Here is a 12,822-nt window from a genome sequence, read left to right as displayed (position 1 = left end):
TTTTGCAAGCCTTGAGTGTAATCTCCGATCAATTAGGATGCTGACTCTCTCTAGAATGACACACCACTAATTCACTTAAGTTCTTATGATTAAAAGAAAAATATTATCAATCCCACCAAGCTGCCAACCAGTTTGTCACTAACGCCCAGCCTGTCCTAGATACAGCTATCTGAACAACTGGCCGTGACTGGCGTCACCTTAGTCACTTAACAATGAATACACCTTTTCTGACACCATGAAGGATTTATTATGGTGTCCTTACATTCACCAAAACCACTTATTAATGTTTCATCTTAAATCATTAAGGACAGATTGATCTCCCACATGTCACAGGGGTTTTGAAGTGAGCTAGGGATGTCCTGAGACCTGGAATGTTCACAGGAGTTCTCACCTCTGCTCACTGGGCTTGACTGGTCCGGTCCACATCCACTGCATACCAAAAAATTCCTTAGAGATGGTTATCTATCTCTTTCTGGCTAATTTCAAAAGATTATTGACACTTGCATAGGTTTCGGACTCATGTCAATTAGCAAAGCACACATTAAGATTACATTGCAAGGTTACATACAATATACATAGTAATACCTGATTATTAAAGGAAAATAACAATAATACATAATTGTCACATGGTGAAATTATAGACAGTCAATATCCAAGACATTGGTCATTGTTTGAAATATTTGCTAACATAGGAAAACCGAACATAGGTACTATAAATCAGTGGTGGGCAACTCGGAGGGCAATGAGACATTTCCTGCAGGCCCAAGCTATGTGCTCAGTTGTGACTTAATATCAAAAGCATAGAACAATATTGAACAGAAGTAGCCAGCTTCTGCATGATGAAACTTCTCTGCACACTGCATGGAGGTAATGCAGAACATTCAATCAGAGAAATCAGAAGAATGAGTGCAGTGTATTCTGTGCCATGCACTCTCCCTTCTTCCTCTGCAGTCTGTGGGTTCCAGACAAAAGGTAAGTATTTATATTAAATGTTACTAGATTAACTGGAGACATGTGTGGAAATGTGAGAGGCATTTGGAGATGTCTGGAAGGCAAGCAGATGGGATTTGGGGAGCATATGGAAATGTCTGCATGGTCTGTAGGGAGGTCTGTGTGGCAGATGGGGAGGTGTGCATGGCATGTGGAAAGGTTTGTACAACCCCTAGAAACTGCTTTATGATGTCTTTGCTTATAGCATTTTATGGCAAGTGAGGGGGTCTGAGTGGCATGTGCGAAGGTCTGCATGGAATGTGAGGACTTTTGAAGAGATCTGAGTGGCATGTGGGGGAGTTTGGAAGTACATGTGGGATCTAAGGTCATGTGGGTGCCTTTTCTGGCAAGCAGAGGTCTGAGTGCTTGTGGAAGCATTTTGTGGGAAGTGGTGAAATTTTGGAACAAGTGAGAGGCATGTGGGGACATTTTGGAGTGAGTAAAGTGGTCATTTTGAGGCTTTTTTATACTTGAAATACAGGGTAATATGAGGACTTACAACCTTCAAAAGGGCGCACATTACCCTTGATGCTTCCCTTGAAGTATGTCAGGTTGCCCATCACTAGCTTGCTTATGTTAACATATAAACAACATTATTTAATAATCTATATTAATTAAGAGATTTCAATATTAAACATTAGAAATAATACAAAGTTTCACAACAAGATTGCGGGTTGTTGGACTATAACATTAATGATTATTTTCCTCAGTTCGCAATACTTTTAGACAGCCAAAAATATCTCTCTTCATGTGTAGCTATAGATTTAGAGTGGGATGATTCTTTAGTGTATAGTTGTCTGGTACCACTAACACTCTTTTTATTGGGAACACTGATACAGGGTTTTGTAGAGGTATAATTAAATGGAGACTATAACGGTCAAAAATATATGAATCTGTATAAATTTGCACTTGCTACTGCAGATAAGCTCTCATCACTTTCTGGGTACCATGCAGAAAAGTAATTTTAATTAAATGTTTCTTTGGTTTTATTTAAGAAAATTCTTATTTATACCCTAGAAATGCAAAGATAAGTCTAATTGCATTCAGTCTAGTCCAGCTATCAAGTTCGCTATGTGATGTTCGGACACATTTCTTCATTTTATCAGAAGCATTTATTAATTTAATTAATTTAATTGTTTTTTTCATTTTATCAGAGGCACATATTTAATGTAGTTACTATGGGGCAACTGTGCATCAATTAGCATAAACATCAATCCCATACTGGTAGGTTAATTGGCATCTGACAAAATTGACCTTAGAGTATGTGTATGTATACGTGTGCTAGGGATTTAGAATGCAAGTTCCAATGGGGCAGGGACTGATGCGAATGATAATGGTGCCTTGAAATAGTATTTTCCTAAATCAAAATGTGTTGGGGGTATAAGTTGTGACTTTCCCTACCAGGACTTTGATACCTGCTTACACAGGGAGGAGTGACAAATTCCCAGGAATACATCTGATGTCTGCTCATTATTTTTGAGCATCTGGTAGGGAGAATATCTACCATTAGATTGGAACTCTATTAACATTTTATTGTTTGTGTTTAAGAAAGAAACGTGAGTGTTCTTATTTTTATATGAAGCTCATGTAATAAAAGAGTAATTCACAACATTTTCTTCTTTTTTTTTCCCCTTGCTCTTTGTGGTGAACACATTGTGGAGTAACATTCATCTGTTAAAGGAATGAATTCAATATTTCAGGTAGAAGAGTTCTTGTTTCTATATGTCAAGTTCAAGATATAATAAATTGTGGTGGGTATGTCTTTGGTGTCCCTTTGAGAACTGTGTGGAGAGCTATCAGCCTGCTACCAAGGAAAGATTAGAAGATTGCATTCTTGTCCTATGGAAGTTCTTTAGGTACAATAGTAGTACTTCACACAATGCAAGCTGGATCCACTATGAGTTTGAGTTTGTTAGGCTCATCAACATTTTCTGAATCAAAAGATCTAGTGAGGGTGTCTGCCACCTAGCCTGTCTTGGATTCAAATGATGGGCTGACTGTAGATACTCCAAATTTTTATGGTCGGTGTACACCGTAATTTTATGATTAGCCCCCTTTAGCAAATGTTGCCACTCTTCTAATGCCAGTTTGAAGGCCAATAGCTCTCTGTCCCTGATCCCATAATTTTTCTCAAAAGGGAGAAACTTATGCAAGAAGAACCCACACTCCCACGTAGAGTTACCCAATTTGAAATTCTATTTGCATTGTACAGACCGAGTGACACAAAGGAGGTAGTTCCTTGGTTAGACAGTGGGAATGACACTGAGCTCCCCAAGACATTACTTCACAAGAACGCCAATATCTTTTTTCCGTAACATTACAGAGATATCATAATAAATCCTATAAACATGTTGATGATTCCCTGCACACATGCATAGGACTCATCATTATGCAATATGGATTCTTCATGAAGATAACGTGTTTTCATGCTTCCTGATAGTGTTGACATCTATTGATGATGCATATCATGCGACTGGTCCCACTAGTCACAAATATGTACAGTGATCTCCTCAAATGTGGATTATTAAAGGTAGTGCTTTGATGTATTATGTTCCCTTTATGAATATATAATGCCCTTGTAGTGACCGCACTAATACTTTTCAGTAAAATGAATTCATGAAATCTTTCAGCATGTAGGGATGGTGCAATTAAACCTAGTCTGTGATACGTAGGTATTTCTACAACTCATTGCTAGTAACACAGATCTTCTGAACTTACATATTTTAACCATTTGTTTCACAATATTTCCTACACTTTGACCTAATTAGTACAACCTTAGAAATTACCCCAGAAATAAATCCACTAGTCTAGGACCATAAGACATGTGTACTAATTCATATGTTATGTTATATATGAATGATGGTTATATAAGACCTAGAAACAAAGTCAGACATATCTTCCCTACAGCATCCTGAGCTTCCTGTCACTCATGGAAATATATGATAAAGTCACAAAATGCTATGTTGCAGGATTTCCTGTGATCAATGGGGAAGACTAGACATTCACATAGTTACACATTGCATGTGTACAGCAATTGTTTACCAGGAATTGCAACTGATTCCTGCCACATCACTGGAATTAATTAACAGTTAGGTACTGAGTATGGGTCTGTGTGCTGCTGCATAATGCTGCCTTAACCAGCTGCTACCAGCAAACTTTAAATTGTGTTGACTGGGAGTAAAGCCTGGATGTCTCCACTATTCACGTAAATATCCATATGACAGTTGCAAAAGTGATTAATTTGACTTTGTCACCACAAAATAATTTGTTTGTTTTTGTACCAGTTGGTTGATAAGCTTATATGAACATATGGACTTTTAAAACTGCATGCTGACACATTCCAAATTGTAGTACATAGTAAAAGTGAAAAAAATTATAAAAAAATTATAAGTAGGAATCATGTGCTCAGTGTAGTATTGGAACTAACTCGGACAGCAAAAAGGGCTAACTATTAAATCTGACCGTGAATTGTTTACTGGAACGAACATAATAAAACCCCTCAGGGGTCTGTTTATTATTGTGCTGATTTTTTTTTCACCACTTAAAATCATTTATAATCCCAATTTCTCAATAAAATATCGTCAGAACTGCTGAGCATTACTCAGCTGCCTCAGCGATAGTGGCCTGCTTTGTAAGAGGTAACTTGCCACTTTGGGCCAGCATGAGGATATATGTGTATGCATGACCCAGCTAGCCAGTTCACACATTTACAGTGGCACAGAAAGCTCAGACTTATGCTTTTAGTTGTACTTAGTAAAAAAAAATATATAAAAAATTTAATTAAATATGTAAACAAAATATATATTTTACAAATATTGCTCATTGATAAATATGCATTATTGAAAGAATTCAAACCCATTCTCGTCTGTCATAGAGCTTTTTTTTCCTATGATGGTGTCTATACCATGTTCACATGATACCCTTTGCATGGATAAAGAGAATGATTTATCTAAAACAGTAAAACCTTTTGAATCTTGAAATTAAAAGGCGAGAAAACCTTGGACTTTTTAACCTTAGACAACTTGCTTTCTTTTTAAGTATCCCAGCAACTAAACAAATAGAATAAAAGTGATACAAGCAAGAAAACTGACAAAATCTGAATAAAGTCTAAGGGCTAGATTTACTAAGCTGCGGGGTTGAAAAAGTGGGGATGTTGCCTATAGCAACCAATCAGATTCTAGCTGTCATTTTGTAGAAGGTACTAAATAAAAGAAAGCTAGAATCTGATTGGTTGCTATAGGCAACATCCCCACTTTTTCAAACCCGCAGCTTAGTAAATCTAGCCCTAAGCGTTTGTGGCAGAGCAACAGGGGCCTCACATCATGTCAATGTCTGCACCATGCCCAAATCTAAGTGTGCCACTAAATCACTGGGTAATGCTATGCCACTGATTCTTTCAGCTGAGGTGGAAGAAGACCAGTGCTGGATTAAGGGAAAGAAGGGCATGCGCCCCGGACCCCTCTCTCTGGGGGCCACCCCAGCACCTATGTCTTGCTGCTGGAGACAGTTATTAGTATCATGTATTTTTAAATACATGAAGATAATCTATCTGTTGTCTAAGGGTCCTTGGAACCCTTAGACAACGCTCCAACGAGTCTGTAGAGAAAGATTAGCTTCATGCATTTAAAAATAAATATATGAGACTAAAAACTGTCCCCAGCAGTCCGGCAGTGCAGTGCTCAGAGAGGAAGTGTAATCATTACCTCTCTGAGCAGCAAGGAACGCACAGCAGAGCTGCGGGATGGCACTGGAGGTCACAACAAAAGGTAAGTGACAAGCAATGGGAGAGGATGGGCTGCAATGAGACCTATGAGGGAGGGGTGCTGCAATGAGGCCTATGGGAAGGGGGGCTGCAATGAGACTTATGGAAGGATGAAGGGGCTGCAATGAAACCCATGGGGTAGGGGTCTGCAAGGGTAAGAATTTGCACCAGCTATATGGACAGGGCAGCGATGAGAGAGGCACAGAGGGACCAATGAGAGAGACATGGAAGGGGCTGCAATGGTTAGAGACATGGAAAGTGCTGCACTGGGAGAGACGCCGAGGGTGCTGCAGTGGGAGAGACACAGCGAGGACTCCATTTGGAGAGACAAGCAGCCTTAATCCAGCTCTGACTAGGATGTAGTCACTACCACAGGCATGCCGGTCCCATTGTAGATAATTGTTAGAAGAAGCGAATTGCAAATTGCCGGATTAGTCAAACAACTAGTCAATAACCACTGCAAACAGCAAGTTGAGATCACTTTCTAGACCATTGCTTGGCATTTAAGACAGTTCTTTTAACCTAAAGAGTGAGATCATGGTCACCTGATTGCTCTGTCAACACACTAATACAAACAATATGTGACCTATTTATATGTTAGCTAATCTCAAAATTATCTGTTCCATGACCCATCAGGAACTACATGACCAAGTAGCTGTTTATGGACAGTCCAGTTGTTTTATTATGACCTCTGCATGCCAAGAAAGCATTTATACTTTTTCTGCACTAGTAGACTTTAAAACAAATGTTTGTTTGCTTGAAAAGGTTTTTAATTTACATTTTCTTTGACCGCCTATCCCACATGCTTTTCTATTCATGTATGTATGTATATATATATACATATATATATATATATATATATATATATATATATATATGTATGTGTATGTATGCAAACATGTATGTTTGTAAATATTGTTAGACATTCAATATTGATCTGCTATTATCCCATTCTACCTCACAAGCCACAATACTACTATAATTACTCTTCATTTTTTTTATCTGATTATCTCATTTGGTTATGGACATGTTAATAAGATAGACATGACAGGTTTCAAACTCTGCACCCTATTCTCCCTCTAATTCAATTAACATTATTAATAATTTCAATATCCTTTTGTAAGCTATAGAAGGTATAAAACCCTCTCTCAGCCTGATTCATGGAGGCACGCATACTGGGCCTGATTCACTAAGGAAAGTAAGGCAAAAAAAGGAGCAAGTTTTCTCCTGGACCAAATAATATTACAATGCAAGGGTTGCAAATTAGTTTATAATTTTTCCTAAGTTAAATAGTGGCTATTGTTTCATGTAGCACACAAATGCTTGATCTCTTTATTTATAAACTGAAATTTTAAATTACCCTAGGACATGCCATACACCAACTATAAATCTGCTATCACATGTTAAATTTACATCCCACTCCAATGCAACATTTTTTTGCCAAGGTGCAAAGTTACTCCTTATTTTTCCTTTACTTTCTGAAGGCCTACTGAGCGCAATGTGTGTTGGTTTCAGAACGCAGGCAATTTAGGGTCTGTATATGTCCGAATTCAACAAAGAGTGGATCTGAAGATACGTGCAGTGATGAAAACGGGTGTAAATCTGCTCTTCTCTACTACACAGGACAGTGCAGGATATGTCTAATACCTATGTGCAATATAAAGTCTCAAAAAAAATAAAATATTGAATTAATAATATAGGCAATTATATAATTAATAATATAGGTATTAATAACAAAACATTAAAACATTTTTGAAAAGTATTTTGGATTTTTTTCCCCATATATATATATTATAAAATCACTTTTTTTTCAATGTACTCTCTCAGTGACCCTTGAAGTTTATTTTTTTTGTTGCAGGCTAATTTATTCTAATTAAGAGCCCAGCCTATGGGGCCCCCTTGCCCGTGGGGCCCCCAGGCACTTGCCTATCATGCCCAGTGGAAAAGATGGCCCTGCTTAGAATAGCCCTGTAGCTGAAGCAAGAGATACGGCTGAAAAACAAGAACTTCTGAAATACCCAGAGCGTAAATCGGACGCTGCTACATGCGCTCCAGTTTGGCACGCCGTTACTGTACATTGACTATGGCCAAATGTCCCTTCCCCGCCCACAAATCATAGGCTGTAGTAAGTGGCCTTTGCGTTCGAAGACTAAGTAAATCTGGCTGCGCATGGTCCGGTTCTGGGCATGAGCAGAGTGATTTTGTGGATGATACACACAAAATCGCCATTTACGCCCCTTGATGAATCAGGTCCTCTATGATTATTATGATGTTACATCAAATTCCAATTTATAGGTCATGTTTACATTTTAAAGTGATTCTATCAATACTGTACCACATGGGCCAACAAGCACATTAACTGGTCTTGTTGACCTTTTTTTACTTTATTACTGCACCCTAGCTTGGTGTTGCACCTTGGCTTCCCTATGAGGAACTTCAAGGCAGGAGAAACTATTACATCATTTTTATGAATGTCAAATATGTTTATTTTTAAAGGAGTAATAAAAAATGCAGGAATAGCTTTTTGCATTTTCTGTAGATAAGGTATTAGAAACAAGAAAGAACTATTAAATATTTTGTGCGAAACTACAGCACCCTCAGTTAATTATTATTATTATTATTATCATTTATTTGTTAGGCGCCACAAGATTTCCGCAGCGCCGTACACAGTACAAACAGTAGACTGTACATGGTGAAACAGTACAGAACAATAAACAAAAATATCAATACTTCAGAAACTCCAGGCAGGCTGATGCAATAAGCACGGAGCAGAAGAACAGGTGAGGAGACTGGAGGGAAGAGGGCCCTGCTCATGTGAGCTTACATCCTAAAGGAGGGTAGACAGAACAGGCACAAGGGGAGCCAGAAGAGAGAAGGGAGAGTAAGTGGAGGAGGTGAGGTGGTTAAATAGATGATTGGTAGGCTTTGCGGAAGAGGTGAGTTTTCAGTGAACGTTTGAAGGCGCACAAAGTAGGAGAGAGACGGATGGAACGAGGAAGGTCATTCCAGTGAAGGGGGCTGCATGGGAAAAGTCTTGGATTCTGGAGTGGGAAGAGGTGATAAGAGAGGAGAGGTGGCGATCATTGGCTGAGCGCAGGGAGCGGGCAGGAGTGTGAATGGAGAGGAGGTTAGAGATGTAGGGGACAGTAGAGTGGGAGAGAGCCTTGTAAGTGGTGGTGAGAAGTTTGAAAAGGATTCTTTAGGGGAAGGGAAGGCAGTGTAGGGCGAGGCAGAGAGGGGAGGCAGAGGAGGAGCGGCGTGAGAGGAAGATGAGTCTTGCGGCCACGTTGAGTATAGAGCGGAGGGGGGAGAGATGGGAGTGGGGGAGGCCAGTGAGGAGGAGGTCGCAATAATGCAGGCGGGGGATGATGAGTGTGTGGATGATAGTTTTGGTGGCATCCTGAGAGAGGAAGGGACGGATGCGGGCGATGTTGCGTAGTTGGAAGCGACAGGACTGGGCAAGGGAATGAATGTGGAGGGCAAAAGAGAGAGAGGAGTCGAGGGTGACAACCAGGCAGCGGAGTTGGGTGACAGAGGAGATGGTGGTGTTAATGCTCTATTATCTAATGCTATAATGCTCTATTATCTTTTTTGCAGGTGGTTAATTTGTACCATATCCCTTCATAGTTTTTTTGTTGGAACAAATGACAATAACATCTTTGTCTCTAAACTTGTGATGCATTCTTTCCAAAAAAAGATTAACAAAACAAAATGAAACAGGTATTAACCTTTACACATATGAAAATAGTTGTGGAAAGGTGGAGTGTGCACACACCGAAAAGTACAATGAGGAAATTTATTTAAAACTCTACTATGATCACCTAGTGCAGTGTTGGCTAACCTATGACACTCCAGATGTTGTGAAACTACAAGTCCCAGCATGCTTTGCCAATATATAGCAAGTTATTGCTGGAAGAGTATGCTGGGACTTGTAGTTTCACAACACCTGGAGTGTCACAGGTTAGCCAACACTGACCTAGCGCCTGCTAGAGTGGCATATCAACCCACTGTTGTAATGTAGTTTAAAAAAGTGTTAGTTATTCCAAAAACAAATACACCTAAATTAACAGCTAAAAATATATGGCTTGTGTGGAATGGAATGATGCCCCCCTATTATTTGATTAGAACTACCTCCTTTTCCAATTGTCCAGTTTATTCTAAGAAAAGGTTTAGCCAAAACCTCCAAATGGTCAGTGCCAGTGGCACTAAGTTCAAAAAGCAAAAGCACATTGCTTAACTGTTAATAGTTAACACTGAACTGGAAAATAGTGTCCGGAGACTGAGGGAGTTAATGAATTGTAAGACAATGGGTTTGATGCTGAGCTGGATATACATCTGTTTTTTAACCTAAAATATGCATTTCAGGTGTGAATGCTTCTTACACTTCCACTTAGAGAAGTGGGATAAGGAAAAGAAGGAACAGGCACGAGAAGATTGAATACCATGTTGCGATGTGAGAGGTGCAAATGCAATTTTGTTTTGTGTGCTGGGAAAATATTGCCTTCTTTCACATGCAGCAATCAAATGCTGGGGAGATCAGCTTTAATTTTTACACGAATGAAAGTTGAGCTATAATGTGCTCTTCTCCCAACTGTAAATCTGTACATACATTTTACCCCCTCCCCACTACAGTGCAACATGGTATTGTTAAGGTGCAGCATTGCATCTATTAACTTTAAATTTACTACTAACTTTAAATTAGGACCAAAGTGTGTACAAATAGCAGGGCTTCTATCCTATCAGATCCAGCTGTGTTACATATAAACACCCCCCACACCAAACATACACATGAAACAATTTCTTATTTATCTACTGGATGCAGCACAGCTTTCAATGACAACCTTGAAAAAAAGTCATCTCTATCATGGAAGGAATGTATACTGCTTACTATTATAATTATTAATTTACATTTATTTATAGGGATCCACAAAGTTCTGCAGGTAGATGGCAGGCAGTATGCGTACATAATCACTAAAATTTACATAGCAGAACTGAAAAGAGTGGGTAAAAAATACAAGTAGTGATACAAAAAGGTTACAAAAATCAAGTATCAGGCAAATACAAGGATAGAAAATGTAGTCGAAGGTGGCAAGAGAGGGGTAGGAAGCAAGTGGGGAAAAGGGGAGAATGAGATTCTAAAGGGGTTAATAATTATACATACTCTATACAATATTATTTTTGTCAGGCGCCGTCTCCACACCGCCCACGGGTGCCGGAGACGGACGCCCTCTGCTGTTTCTTCCCGTCCTGTTGTCTAGCAACGGGACGTCCGGATCACATGGTCGCGGCACGCGCATGCGCACTGGCCGCTCTGTCTCCTAGCAACGGGAACGCTTCCCCGACAATCAGCTGAGCTGATCGCCAGAAGTCTTTTCTTCTCATTTCCTCCCTACTGGTATTTAAGTCCTCCTCTGGCACCATGTAGGTGCCAGAGTATTGGTTCTATACTCCAGCTCCTCTGCAGTTCTTGTGTCTGGCTATCTCCATATACTTGGCTTGATTTTGACTACTCTTCCGGATCTCCCTTCTGTACTTCGCTGCTCGTTTGGTATTTGACCCCTGGACCGTTCCTGACTATTCTCCGCCTGATCTCCATGGTACTGCACTATTTGGTTCCCGACTCGGCTTGTCTGACTGCGCTTTATCTATTGCACTGGTGTCTATCTGGGAGAACCGCGACCTGCGCACTTCACGCAGCAAAATCCATACTTCCTTGCGGGGTCCCTGGTGAACACCGGAAGTGCGTTAATACAGTAATATTCTGCGCTAAAACTAGGTGATGGAATAATGTTGATCAGCCTAATGTGGTAAAAATGCCTTTATCAATTGATATAAAATATACATGTAGTGGATTACAGGACATATGAACCATATACAGGGGTGTAAATGAACATCAAATTTACATCATAAGTACATCATACATAAATTGAGCATAGTAATTGGAAAATTGGGGTACAATGATCCACTAATATTCAAGATGGAGTGGAACAGACGGTGAAAACAATATGGAATAGAATAAAATCCTGCGGATGTAGAGTGTCCAAAAAGTGCGTTACACTCCTCGCCTCTCAGTTTAGTCGTGTCAACACCAGTCAGTAGCATTCTCCAGTGAAAGACGTGACAATTTTATTCTGTTGTTGCGAAATGTTTATTTTCATATTTATCAGTTATGATTGTACATATTGTTTTTATTATCTCCTAGATATTGTCCAGTATGTCCTATTTTTCCATTATCTCCCTAAATTTCTTTCTCCTGATTTTTTTCTATCCATATGTTAACATTTGAATTCGAGAATATTTAAAAATCGCAAATATTTGAGCCTCTTTGCCACACACCCTATATTATATTTATAACTGTAAGGGCATTCACAGATTTAAATTAACTTTTTTAAAGATATGCTTTGTTTAAAGCTAAAGGGAGTTACTGCCAAGGTAAAATTGGTCAGACTCAATTCCATCTCTAATGCTTGAAATACCCTGGACTAGCTTCAGAACAAGGTACAGTGGGCATTTAATCGTAGAAAGAGGTGTGATGGTTACCTCTTCTCTCACATTATTTACAAGCACTTTTTTAACTTTATTTTCTACTCCCATAAAAAAAGTAATAGTATACACATAGACATAAAACACATACATACTATACAAATACACAAATGCAAGCACTCACACACACATATACAAAAACATAATTTAGTAGCATGAGTTCATATTTAGAAGTGTAAATAATGAAGACAGATAGATAAATAGATAGATAGATAGATTGATAGATAGATAGATAGATAAGATAGATAGATATTAAGTTTAAAATCACACTGGCTGTCATGAGAATAGCTATGTTTTACATTTGAATTGTCTTAATATTTTGTAATTTCCTTTCAAGTAATCTGACCATCATTAACTTTCCTTGCTTCAACTTAATTTCTTTCCTATACCCTTTTCCTGACTATAGTAATAAAATCCTGATTACATTTGGCTGCTAGATATCTGCCTGTCTTTCCCCCTCCTTATTTTCACTTCATTCCAGTTGTCAAGGCTGTGTTTGGATTTCAACTGTTTCTGGGCTCTCTTAA

Source organism: Mixophyes fleayi, chromosome 5 (genome assembly GCF_038048845.1).
Source record: "Mixophyes fleayi isolate aMixFle1 chromosome 5, aMixFle1.hap1, whole genome shotgun sequence".
In the NCBI taxonomy this organism is placed as follows: domain Eukaryota; kingdom Metazoa; phylum Chordata; class Amphibia; order Anura; family Limnodynastidae; genus Mixophyes; species Mixophyes fleayi.
The sequence above is the reverse complement of the archived record's forward strand: the minus strand, read 5'-3'. Positions refer to the sequence as shown.